Source organism: Peromyscus eremicus, chromosome X (genome assembly GCF_949786415.1).
Source record: "Peromyscus eremicus chromosome X, PerEre_H2_v1, whole genome shotgun sequence".
NCBI classification, from domain to species: Eukaryota; Metazoa; Chordata; class Mammalia; order Rodentia; family Cricetidae; genus Peromyscus; species Peromyscus eremicus.
In genome coordinates, this window is record NC_081439.1 from 38,182,999 (window position 1) to 38,197,452 (window position 14,454).

Below are 14,454 nucleotides of genomic sequence, written 5' to 3' on the forward strand. Positions count from 1 at the left end.
CCCAGGGATGCAAGGATGGTTCAACATACGGAAATCTGTCAATATAATACATAAACAAACTGAAAGAAAAAAAACCACATGGTCGTCTTATCAGATGCTGAAAAAAGCCTTTGACAAAATACAACACCTCTTCATGAAAAAAGGTTCTAGAGAGATCAGGAAAACAAGGAACATACCTAAATATAATAAAGGCAATTTACAGCAAGCCAACAGGAACATCAAATTAAATGGAGAGAAACTCAAAGCAATTCCACTAAAATCAAGAAAAAGACAAGGCTGTCCACTCTCCCCATACTTATTCAATATAGTACTTGAAGTTCTAGATAGAGCAATAAGACAACAAAAGGAGATCAAGGGGATACAAATTGGAAAAGAAGAAGTCAAACTTTCACTATTTGCAGATGATATGATAGTGTACATAAGTGACCCCAAAAATTCTACCAGGGAACTCCTACAGCTGATAAACTCCTTCATTAAGGGGGCAGGATACAAGATTAACTAAAAAAAATCAGTAGCCCTCCTATATGCAAATGAAAAAGGGGCTGAGAAAGAAATCAGAGAAACATCACCCTTTACAATAGCCACAAATAATATGAAATTCCTTGGGGTAACTAACTAAGCAAGTGAAGGACCTATGTAATAAGAACTTTAATTCTCTGAAGAAAGAAATTGAAGAAGATATCAGAAAATGGAAAGATCTCCCATGCTCATGGATAGGTAGGATCAACATAGTAAAAATGGCAATCTTACCAAAAGCAATATACAGATTCAATGCAATCCCCATCAAAATACCAACACAATTCTTCACAGATTGGAAAGAACAATACTTAACTTTATATGAAAAAAACAAAAAACCTAGGATAGCTAAAAGAATCCTGTATAATAAAGCAACCTCTGGAGACGTCATGAACCCTGATCTCAAGCTCTACTATAGAGCTATAGTAATAAAAAAAAAGCTTGGTACTGGCATAAAAACCGACATGTGGACCAATGGAATCAAATTGAAGACCCTGACATTAATTCACACACCAATGAACTTGATTTTCGACAAAGAAGCCAAAACTATACCATGGAAAAAAGAAAGCATCTTCAACAAATGGTGCTGGCATAACTGGATATCAACATGCAGAAGATTGCAAATAGATCCATATCTGTCACCGTGCACAAAACTCAAGTCCGATTGGTTCAAAGACCTCACATAAATCCAGTTACACTGAACTTGATAGAAGAGAAAGTAGGAAGTAGTCTGGAATGAATTGGCTCAGTAGACCACTTCCTAAATATAACAACAGTAGCACAGACCCTGAGAGAATTAATCAATCAATGGGACCTCCTGAAACTGAGAATCTTTTGTAGAGCAAAGGACACAGTCAAATAAGACCAAAGGACAGCCTATAGAAGGGGAAAAGATCTTCACCAACCCCACACCTGATAGGTGGCTGATCTCCAAAATATATAAAAAACTCAAAAAGCTAGACATGAAAATACTGAATAATCCAACTAAAAAATGGGCTACAGAGCTTAACAGAGAATTCTCAACAGAAGAATCTAAAATGTCTGAAAGGCATTTAAGGAATTGCTCAACATCTTTAGTCATCAGGGAAATACAAATCAAAACAACTCTGAGATACGATCTTACTCCTGTCAGAATGGCTAAGATCAAAAACACTGAAGACAGCTTATGTTGAAGAGGATGTGGAGAAAGGGGAACACTCCTCCACTGTTGGTGGGAATACAAGCTTGTACAACCACTCTGGAAATCAGTATGGTGGTTTCTTAGAAAACTGGGAATAAGTCTTCCTCAAGACCCAGCTATACCACTCTTGGGCATATACTCAAGGAATGCTCAATCTTAACTCAAGGACACATGCTCAACTATGTTCATAGCAGCATTATTCATAATAGTAAGAACCTGGAAACAACCTAGATGCCCCTCAACTGAAGAATGGATAAAGAAAATAATGGCACATATACACAATGGAGTACTACTCAGCAGTAAAAAACAATGATACCATGAAATTTACAGGCAAATGGATGGATCTACAAAATATCATCTTGAGTGAGGTAACCCAGACTCAGAAGGACAAACATAGTATGTACTCACTCATAAGTGGATACTAAATGGGAGGGATAGAATGGCTAGACTGCAACCCAGAACTCCAGAGAGATTAGCTAACAGGAAAAGACCCTAGGTAGAACACATGATCCTGTGAAGGAGAAGTGGATGAGATCTACATGAGTGAACTGGGGGGGCAGGTAGCAGAGGGTGAGGAGTGGGGGATGAGAACATAGGGAAATGGGAGGTTCAAGCTAGAACAGGGACAGAGTGGGAGGGCAGGGAGGAAGATACCATGATAGATGAGGACATCATGGGAATAGGAAGAGGCAGGGTGCTGGGGAGGCTCTCAGGAATCCACAAGGTTGAGCCCACCTTGGTCTGCTGGCAGTGGTCCAGAGGGTTCCTGGACTGGTCTACTGGTCTACTCTGGTGACCAGCCTAGCAAATAACCTAGCTGTCATCATAGAGCCTTTGTACAGTGACAGAGGAAGGCAGATACAGAGATCCATGGCCAGGAACCAGATTGAGCTCTGGGAATCCAATAGATGAGAGAGAGGAGAGATACTGCAGGCAAGGGACATTGAGATCATGATGGGAGGACATGCAGAGATGACTGGCCACACTAGTGAAAGCCTATGAACTGTGGACTGGTGGCTGTGGAGCCCCCATGGGACTGGACTAGGCCCTCTGGATACCAAAGATGGTTTTTCGTCTCAGACTGTTTGGGGGACACCAAGGCAGGGGGATCAGGATCTGTCCCTGCTCTATGGGCAGGCTTCTGGAACCCGGTGCCTGTGGTGTGACACCTTGCACAGCCTTGGTGCAGGGGGAAGGGGCTTGGTTCTGCCTAGGCTCAGTGTGCTTGATTCTGCTGACTCCCCATGGCAGATCTCGATTTGGGGGATGTGGGGTTGTGGGGTGGCTTGGGAAAGAGGACTGGAGGTGGAAGGGGGAGGAGGGGGGGTCTGTGGATAGCATGAGGAGTGAGTAGAAAATTTCTTAATAAAGAAAAATGAAAATAAAAAAAGAATGAATACAGTCTTTCATGGCCTCAGGGGTGTCCAGCCTCGAAGGAATGAAGCACTATCTCTTCACCTAGGGAATTTTTATTTCTCTCTATTACAGTTTAGCTTGTTAATTTCCATATGCTCAAAACAACCTGAAAGGAGCTCCTAACAATACAATGCCAAGTGCAAATTCCTCTATTTCTTAGGTACCACAATTTTCTTGGTTTCCTGAACCAAGTTTTGCATATGCCTTTGTATCCTTGGGAGATTCTGAGATAAAATTCACATAGAGGCCAACAAGGGAAACAAAAGTTGTCTCCTAAACAGAAGATGGATTGGGGCTAGGTGCTACTCTCTGGAGCCAGGTCAGGTGCAGCTCAGTAGGAATGCAGTCACAGTTTATAAATAAAATTAAAGATGTCTTCATTTGAATTGTTCTCACCTCTGTTTTCTTTACATTTTCTCCAAATGAACCATGTTTTTATACTGTGCACAGACCCTAAGGCCCCACAATATGTTCTACCCCATCTCAATGCCAATTGTTTATAAGAGAAGGAGATTCTGGTATTTTCCAAAGACTTTGAATAGCTTTTTCCTCTCCACCATTCAGAGATCTTGAGCTTCAAGAGGATGATGACAAGGGTATGTGGAGAGAATCATGGCCATCTTAGACTTACAGAAGACATGGCTTTATTGCTTAATGTAAATATTTTCCACACAGAAGTTTTGAAGGCCTAGACTTGAATTTTATAGGCTCCATCCAAGGGAAAAAGTCACCATCTCAGACCACCTGCTGTACTCAGTTTCAGGAAGGACCTCAGGAATGTGCCATAACAATTCGAACAGATACAGAGCAGTATCCTCCTGCAGATATCCTGTCTGCAGCTTATGACCCTTGAAGATATCTAGATAATCCTTCTGAGCAGTCCAGATAATCCTGTTCAGCGGGTTGTAGTTTCCTGCTAAAAGTCTAACACAATGGTTTCAAATGTGGTTTCATGCCCAAAGTCTAAACCAATAGTTTCAAAAAATCACCTTACCCCCATATCCCTTCTACCCAATCCCAAGCATGTAATTCCCAGCTTGTGGTTTTTCCCTATAAAAACTGTGTACACTTAGGCCCATGGCCGCTACCACATTTTCTTCCATAAGCTGTGTGGTGGCCCAGGTTGAACCTGAATAAAAGGAACTTTATGTGCTTGTACCAGAAACCAGATCCTTGGTAGTCCCTAGGGGTTTTGAGAAATGGGTACAGCAAAGTCAAGCTTTAATTTGGCTGAGACCAACATAATTTTATTTAATGAAACAGTCAAACCAGAAAGAAAAATTACTAAACCAGTTGCAGCTGAATCATGGGCTTCTGGCCTAATGGCTCATGGCATAACCTACTTCAGTGTTAGCCTCTCCTTTCAGTTCTCCTTGGTGCTGTAGACCAGACTGTGCTTGCCCAGTAGGTACTCATCCATGTGGTTTTCTGAGGCCCCCATCCTGCACAGCTGGGTCATGTAGTTGCTGCTCTCACTGACCACTTCCATCTGAAGGTACAAGAAGTTGTGCTTCAGGAAGTCACACAGGCGGGTGTTGCCTTTTACAGTAATCGGTTCATGCAAGTCCGAGAGGCTCTGGTTGACTTCTTTCTCCAAGTGGAAAGCATACTGTAAGGCCTGGAGGCCACCAGTCCAGTCATCGTCAGTTGATCTCGAGATGTCATGGAAGGTGATGTGGCCACCTCACTGATTCTGTAAAAATAGAGACATCTCGATGCATGCCTTCCACTTCTGTGATTTGCACAAGAAAAAAAAATTGAAGTGCCCCAAAGCAACCTTCTGATGGTCACAGACAGGTAGATATATAAGGCATACAGCTTCAGCTGGATGTGACTCTTGACAGCTGACTCATAGCCTTGGTGGTAATTATGTTGCACTTGAGAGGGCTCATCAGCGCTCCTGATTCCTAACACTATGAGGTAGGTAGTATGATCACTAAAATGATATCAGTATTGGCTTTGAAGGAGTAAACAGATTCGGGTATAGGCTCAGGTATAGGCTTCAGGTATAGGATCAGCTTCAGGTAGAGTCCTCCAGATGGCCCAGAGGGAGGCTATACAATCTCCAAGAGGGCTTTACAAGGAGTAGAAAATGGAGGCCTGAAAGTGGAAATTAATTGATGTTTGTATAGGGATATCCATTGACAGAGAATCAGTATTCAGGGGTTGGGGATCAGGATGTTTTCCACAAGCAAACATGGAGAGTCTATTCAGACTAGCTTGGTTGTTATAATATGAATGAGTCATGCATATAGATTTTAAATAAATTACCTGGGTCCTTTATTTAAGTAACTCATTTATACATTGCCTAAATATTATTTCATTAAACAGTGTTATTTGTGATGACCAGTCAATTTAATATCGCAAAGATTTATTTGAATGACTGTTCTCATCAGTGACTACATATATTCGTACTTATGACACATGATGGAGAAGCAAAGGGCTAAAGCAGGCTAGAGTGCAGATGATCCATCAACATCAGTTCCATCAACAACTCTGGCAAATAACCCAATACCTTTGAAGAAACTGCAATTTGCCCTTTTTATTTTATGTGCTGAGGAAGTGGGCACTCATTTCTTTAATGAATGTTCTTTGCATTTTTGTGGAAAATCCATTAGCTATGGGTGAAAAGATTTACTTCAAGGCTCTCTATTCTGTGCTGCTTGTCTATGTGTGATTTTCTGAGAATTTTTAATCACTTCACCTGTGTAGTTTGCTTTGAAGTTAAGTAGCATACTTTTTTCAAAGTAACTTGGGCTATTTGGTGTTTCTTTTTCATTTTTTTAATAGTTCTGTACATTTTTTTTCCTATTCCTGTGAAGAATGTTATTTGCATTTATATAGAAATTGTGATAGGATATTTTCCAATTCTTTTAAAACGTCTTTAATTTCTTTCATCAGTGTTTTACTAATGTCATGATCTCTTTAATCAATGTTTTGTTTTATAAATACCATTATAGATATTCATTGCCTCTTTGGTTAAATGTATTCCTAGATGCTTTGTAGCTATTGAAAAAATGGATTGATTTGCTGATTTCTACTTAAAATAATTCACTACTGGCATATAGCAGTGCTCTTAATTTTCATGCTGTCTTTGTATACTACAATGCTGATGGATTAGTTATTAGGTATAATATGCTTTGATGGAATTAGGGGGCATTCTTCTTTATATATGGTCATGACATCTGCCTGCCATGACAATTTGATTTCGTCTTTTTTCTATGCAGATATTCTTAATTTTGTGCTCATTTGATGACTAAGACATCAAACACTATGTTGAATAAAAGTGATAAAAATGGTCATACTTGCCTTCTTCTAGACCTGAAAAAAAAAAGAGTTAACATTTCCTACTTCAAAAATTCCATGGACAGCTTGAGATGAATGAATTTAGTTAGGTTAAAGTATGTTCCTTCTATATATAATTTGTTCAGAATTTTTACTATAATTTGATATTAAATTTTGTAATATTTCTATCAATGACTATGATTTTACTTTTCAGAAATTTAAAATAATACCTCTTTATGCTTATATGTATGCTAAAGGTTCTTAATGATATTTGTCAGATAATTAGCCCCCCCACACACATATATACTTAACTTCTGGGGAAGAGTTTAACTATAAAATTTTACTCTAATTATATGCTGTAACTAATGGGATATTAACATTAAAATGTACATTTCTAAGTAAAACCACTAAATAAGAATGGGTTAGATATTCAAATTTCAATGAAGAAATTATATGCATATCTAAATATATAAGTATGACATTCTTTTTGCTGCATTGGCCAATATAAAACTGAATATTAACAGATTCTCAGTGATTAACTCTCTTTCATTTATTTAGCACATTTATATTATGCAAGGTATTTTATAAGCACCAACAATTTTTTCTATAAAGTCTTCATATTTGAATTTTCTTGTAATTGAGAGGTATTAAATATTTCACATGTTCTCTCTTCTTAAGAAGTTTTATATACAGGAACATCAGTGACATAGTCATAAGAAGGCTAACCATAATTAGTGGATGTTTCTTTGTTTTTACATGCACAGTAACACACACAATATGTATATTTCTAAGTGTAAATGTATGTATAAATGTACACACACACACACACACACACATATATATATATATATATATATATATATATATATATATATATATATATATACCTATTGCTGTGGGATGGTCTGTATGTCAAGTGTGTTGCTGATCTGTCAATAAATAAATCACTGATTGGCCAGTGGCCAGGCAGGAAGTATAGGCGGGACAAGGAGGAGACAAAAGCTGGGAAGTGGAAGGCTGACTCAGAGAGACACTGCCAGCCGCCACGATGACAAATAGCATGTTAAGATGCCGGTAAGCCACGAGCCATGTGGCAAGGTATAGATTTATGGAAATGGATTAATTTAAGCTATAAGAACAGTTAGCAAGAAGCCTGCCACAGCCGTACAGTTCGTAACCAATATAAGTCTCTGTGTTTACTTGGTTGGGTCTGAGCGGCTGTGGGCCAGGCAGGAAAACTCTAGCTACACCTATGACTATATAAAATAATTATTTAGTAAAATTAGTTAAAAGTGATGTATCTAAAATCAGTACTATCTCCAGTTTATTCATTTTACATTATCTTAGCACAGAAATTCATTAAGCTAACTTTTACTATAAATTTTAAACTTATCTGATGAGAGCTTTACACATATTTTTAATGTATTTTGATCATATTCATTCCCTATTCCTTCCAAATCATCTTGGATTACTTCCCCATAAACCTTTTCCAGCTTCATATCCTCATTTTTCATTTTTATAATTCACTGAATCTCATTAGTGCTGCATATATGTGTGTTTATATGGGGCCATCCATTGGATCATGGCCAATCTACAAGACAGCATACAACTGAGCAAAACTGACTCTCTCCTATCCCTAACAGCTATGAAGAGCCAAGTTCCTTGGGAGTGAAGGCTCATGAGCCTCTCACTCTTCTGTGCTGGAATACTGATTAGCTTGCTCTTGTGAAAATCTTTTCCAGGCAACCACAGCTGCTGTGAGTTCATGAGTGTAATGGTCCAAGTCTTTGACATTAACTTTTACTGCCATCAGTATTTCCATAAAACGAAGTTATGAACTAAATAAATAATGTGTGCTGAAGTGAACATTTTTTTAAATGGGTTCTTTTGGTAAACACACTTGGTATTGGAATTAACTTCATTGCACAAATTTAAATATATCATAAACTGTTATTTCTAGTAGATATAATTTGCATACATCTCTAGGGCTACTTTTGTCCATTTATTCAATTGAATTTTATTTTATCTCTGGATTGGTAATTGCCATCCCCTCCTTAGCTTTTGGCAAGTACCAGTTCATTCTTTGATTCTAAGTACTTCACTGTTTCAGATAATAAATGTAAGTGGGATCATGAAGTCTTTATTTTTTTTAACTTTGTTATTCCCTTCAAAGTTTCTTTATATTGTTATATATTGCATAATTTTCTACTTTTCAAGGCCAAATATCATCACTTTGTATATGTGTACCATATTATTTTTTCTGTTCATTTACTGATGGGCATTTAAGTTGTTTTTCCATCTTTGAATTACACAACTTATAAATAGCAGATACTGACATACTTAAGTGAATTTTGCCCTGAGTCATTTTAATAATGGCAGCACCATGAACTTCTTAATAACAAAGTATGTTTGCTTTGTTCTGTTATAAATTCTGTATTGTGGTGGCTTATACATATGAGTATTATACAGAGTGGCATCTTATTCATTATATTATCACTATTTCTTAAGGTTAAAATTATGAGTAGGTATGTATATGTTATATGTGCTCTCTCCATAGTAAGAAAAAAATCAAACATATCCAGTAATAATAAATAATTATTTTAATTATATTTAGTGTTCAGGCATATAATGTTGATAGTAAAAATATTTATCACTAATATAAATTTCCTAGAATCACTCTAAATTCCTGTCTCTATATCCATAGATTACTGAAGCTTTCAGAAATCATCTGAGATGTATCATTGTTCAGTGGACAATGAAGATAAACCTTTATCTAAACCAACTAAAAAGCAGAGTGAATATGAAAATTAATATGTTCAAAAAAGAAAAAAGGGTCATAACAACAGGCACTGTGGAAATCAAGAGAATTATTAGGTTATACTTCAACACCTGTACTGTAAACAATGGGAAATCCTAAAAGAAATGGTTAATTTTCTTGATAGATACCACTTAAAACATTAAATCAAGATCAGAAGAACATTTCAAATAGACCTATAACGTGTTATGAGCCAAACCCCATTGTTACAGGCCGAACTGCCTGAACACTTCTTGGGGGAGGGGGAGAGAAAGTACAGAGTCAATAAGACAGACACTGGAAATCAGATGAGAAGCAACTGCCAAAATCCTTTATTGCTAGTATGGGGTTGTGCCTAAGTCCCCTCTCCTGGCACCCCACTGGTGGTCAGCCATTTCTTTTGCTGTGTTGGCTTCTTCTCATTGGCCCCATCAATCTGAAGTATGTAGGTCACCAATCACAGAGTACAGCAGCAGACTCCAGGTTGACTTAAGGGAAGTTGTTATTATGCATGCTTATACATATGCTTATATGCACTGCTAAGGCAGCTGAGGCCCTGCCAGCCTGGTTGTCTCTGCTTCATCCCCACAATAACCCATAAAAAAACAGAAGCAGTCATTAAAAGCCACCTTACCAAAAAAAAAAAAACCATATAGTTTTAGTGTAGGATGCTACAAGTCTTTCAAAGAAGCCTTTATAACAATACTCCTCCAATTATTCAACAAATGCAAAACAGAAGGATCATTACTAAACTCATTTTGTGAGACTACAGTCACTCTGATACCCTAACCACACAAATATTCAACACAGAGAATTACAGACCAATTACTTTCATGGATATTGATGTAACAAAACTCAATAAAATACTTGGAAACAGAATCTAAGAACACATCAAAAAGACCATCAACCATGGTCAAGTAGACTTCATTACATAGATGCAGGCATTGTTCAACCTAAGACAATCTGTCAATATAATCCACCATATAAATAAACTGGAATAAAAAGTCACATGACCATCTCTTAGAAGCTGAAAAAGCCATTGACAAAATCTATCACCACTTCATGATAAAATTCTTTTACATGAAATAAAATCATAAGCAAACAGAGGTACAACGAACATACCTAAAGATAATTAAAGAAATATACAGCAACCTGATAGCCAATATTAAATTAAATGGAGAGAAACTCAAATCAATTCCACTAAAGTCAGGAGCAAGACAAGGCTGTCCACTCTTTTCATATCTATTCAACAAAGTACTTGAAGTTTTAGCTAGAGCAATAAGACAACTAAAAGAGGATATGAAGGAGATAGACAATGGAAAAGAAGTCAAAGTATTATTTTTTTGCAGATATGATAGTATACATAAGTGAACCCAAAAATTATACCAGGGAAATCCTACAGCTGATAAACACTTTTAGTAAACTTATTAGATACAGGATTGACTCAAAAAATTAGTAGCCCTCCTCTATACAAACAACAGATCAGATGAGAAAGAAACCAGGGAAATAAAGCCCTTCACAATAGCCACAAATAATATAAAATATCTTGGAGTGATTCTAACCAAGCAAATGAAAAACCTGTGTGACAAGAACTTCAAGTTGTTGAAAAAAGAAAGCCAAGAAGGTATCAGAAGATAGAAAGAACTCCCATGTTCATGGATCAGTAGGATTAACATAATAAAATGGCCATTTTACAAAAAGCAATCTAGATATTCAGTGCAATTACCATCAAAATTGAAATAAAATTCTTTACCATCCTTAAAAAAAAGTACTGAATTTCATATAGAAAAAGATAAAACACAGGATAGCTAAAAGAATCCTGTGCAAAAAACAAAAAAACTTCCAGAGGTATCAATATCCTTGATTTCAAGCTCTACTATGGAGCTGTAGAGATAAAAACAGCATGGAATTGGCATAAAAACAGAGAGGTGGATCAATATAATCCAATCTATTTCACAGATGTAAAACCACACACCTGTGGTCACCTGATTTTTGGCAATGAAGCCAAAATTATACAATGGAAAAAAGAAAGCATCTTCAACAAATGGTGTTTGTTTAACTGGATATTGGCATGTAAAATAATTTGAATAGATCTATATCTATCACCCTGAACAAAACTCAAGCCAAAGTGGATCAAAGACCTTCACATGAATCCAGATACATTGAACCTGATAGAAGAGTAAGTGGGAAATAACCTTGAACATATTGGCACAGGAGACAAGTTCCTGAGCAGAACACCAATAATGGACATGCTAAGATCAACAATTAATAAATGTGACCTCATGAAAATGAAAACTCTGTAAGGCAAAGGACACTGTCAATAGGACAAAAATAGCAGTCTACAGTATGAGAAAAGATTTTCATAAACCTCATATCTGATGGAAGGCAGATATCCAAAATCTATAAAGAACTTAAGTAACTAGACATCAACAAACCAAATAATCCAATTAAAAATGGGGTACAGATATAAACAGAAAGTTTTCAACAGAAGATTATCAAAGGCCTGAAAACAATTAAAAGATGTTCAACATGCTTAGCCATCAGGGTAATGCAAATCAAAATGACTTTGAGATTCCATCTTACATCTGCCAGATTGTTTAAAATCAAAAAGCAAATGACAGATAATGCTGGCCAAGATGTGGAGTAAGGGGAACACTCCTCCACTGTTGGTGGGAGTGCAATCTTGTACAGCCACTTTGGAAATTGGTATGGCAGTTTCTCAGAAAATTGGGAATTGCTCTACCTCAAGACCCAGCTATACCACTCTTGAGCATATACTGAAAGGATGCTCAATCATACCACAAGGTCACTTCCTCAACTATGTTCATAGAAGCTTTATTAGTAATAGCCAGATCCTTTAAACAACTTATATGCCCCTCAACTGAAGAATGGATAAAGAAAATGGTACATTTACACAATGGGGTATTACTCAGCTGTTAAAACAATGACACCATGAAATTTGCAGGCAAATAGATAGAACTTGAAAAATCATCCTAAGTGAGGTAATCTAGACTCAGAAAGACAAACATGATATGTACTTACTTATAAGTGAATATTAGCTATAAAGTAAAGGATAACCATGCTACAAACCACAGACCCAGAGAGGCTGGGTAATCAAGGGGCTTAAGGCAGGCCACTTGGATTTCTCTAGGAAGTTGAAATAGGAGAGATTTCACAGGTGGACTAAGGGAAGGTGGGAACATGAGGGATCAGGTGGTAATAATGGACTGAAAGACAACTGGAAAAGGGGGGGCATTTGGGGTGGGGTAGAATCCTAATGCATGGGAAACTCTTAGGAGTCTACAAGGATGACCTCAGCTAAGATGCCTAGCATTAGGGTACAGGTAGCCTGAACTGGCTATCTCCTGTTACCAGGCAAGTCTTTCAGTGGAGGGAATGGAACACCAACCCAGCCACCAATCTTTTACCTATAGTCTGTCCTTCCTATGGGCTACACTGAGGTAAGGGTGGTGCAGAGTTTGTTCATGTGGCTAACTAATGATTGATCCAGCCTGAAACCCATGCCATGAGAAGGAACCCACCACTGTTATTGCCTGGAGTGCCAGCATCTAGAGGCTGGAGATTTCAGAATCCTAGGATAGAACCAAGTATGAATGGAGAAAAAAGTCAATGTAAAGATGCCTAATACTATTCTGCTGTACTCATAGATTCGTGCTTAGCCCAGTTGTCATCAGAGAGGCCTCTTCCATGAAGTGATGTCAGATGCAGAGGCCCAACGCCAAACATTAGGCAGAACTCAGGGAATCCTGTTGAAGAGGGGGAGCAAGGATTGTAGGAGCTAGAGGAGTCAAGTATACCATGAGAAAACCCACAGAATCAGCTAACATGGGCTCATGGGAGCTTACAGAAACTGAACTGACAAACAGGAAACCTGCATGGGACTGACCTAGATATTCTACCCATGTGTGACAGTTGTATAGCTGGTCTACTTGTGGGACTTCTCATGGTGAGAGCAGGGCTTGAACCTAATGCTTTTGCTGGCTTTTGGGACCCTACTCTTCATACTGGGTTGCCTTGTCCAGCTGTAGTACAAGGGCAATTTTTTATATCCATGGGAGGCCTGCCCTTTTCTGAATAGAAAGAGAGGAGTGGTGCTTTAGGGGAAGTGGGGGAGGAGAGAGGAGGTAGTAAAGAAAAACATTTGAGGAGAAAAATGGCACCAGAAAGTGGAATGAAGTTAAATCATTTGTTCAAGGAGATAAATGGATTAGGAAATGGAATAAAAGAATGGTGACCTCAGGTGATGGTAGCACATGTCTTTAATCAATCTTAGCACTCCAGATGCAGAGGCAAGCAGAGTTAGGCACATCTCTCTTAGTTCAAGGCCAGCCTGGTCTGCAGAGTAAGTTGCAGGACAGCCAAGCATAGGCAGTGAAAGACAGAAATATAAAGATGTAACTAAACAAAGTGCCCACGTACCAGCTCCAGAAAGCAGCAGAACATGGCAGCATTGGCCAAGTGGTTCTGACTTTAGAGTTAAGGTTGGAATGCCAGGCAGTGGTGGCACATGCCTTTAATCCCAGCACTTGGGAGGCAGAGCCAAGTGGATCTCAGGGAGTTTGCTAATTTGAGGCCAGCCTGGTATAAAGAGTGAGATCAAGGACAGGCACCAAAGCTACACAGAGAAACCTTGTCTCAAGAAAACCAAAAAGAAATAAAAAAGGATAGAAGAAAGGAGTTAAGATCCTGTGGTTCTGGTTAGCTTTGACTTAAGAATCAGCTGTGATTAACAAGATACCAGAACTACTGAAGCAAAATTTTTCATTGCTGGGATACTTGATGCTGGTCAGCTGGAGCTAAGAAATTAGCAGTGATTAAAAAGAGACCAGCATCACTGAGGTGGAATCTTCTGGTAAGTGTATCCTGAGAGCACAGAGAAGCTGTGTTCCAGAGAGAGCCAAGGTTGTACCTCATGTTGGCAGCCAGACATGGTAAAATGTAAACATTACCCAGGTGGTACTGGTTTGGAAGGCATAAGGGAGTCATGGAGAGCAGCTGAGACTTGGCACTGTGAGAGGCCAGGAAAGGATATTGGTGAAGGTGCAGCCTCAGTGATAGTTGAAGGCCCAGGACTGAAAGGGTCTTGCAAAGAATTTGAGGCGTGGCACTCTGAGGAGAGCCTGAGAAGCTATTGGTGAAACTGCAGCACAGTTTCAGCAGAATACTCCAGGGTTTTGGAAATGCCAGTACCATGGGATGACCACCAAGAACAGTAGCAGCAGTTGAGTGGAGCCAGTCAGAG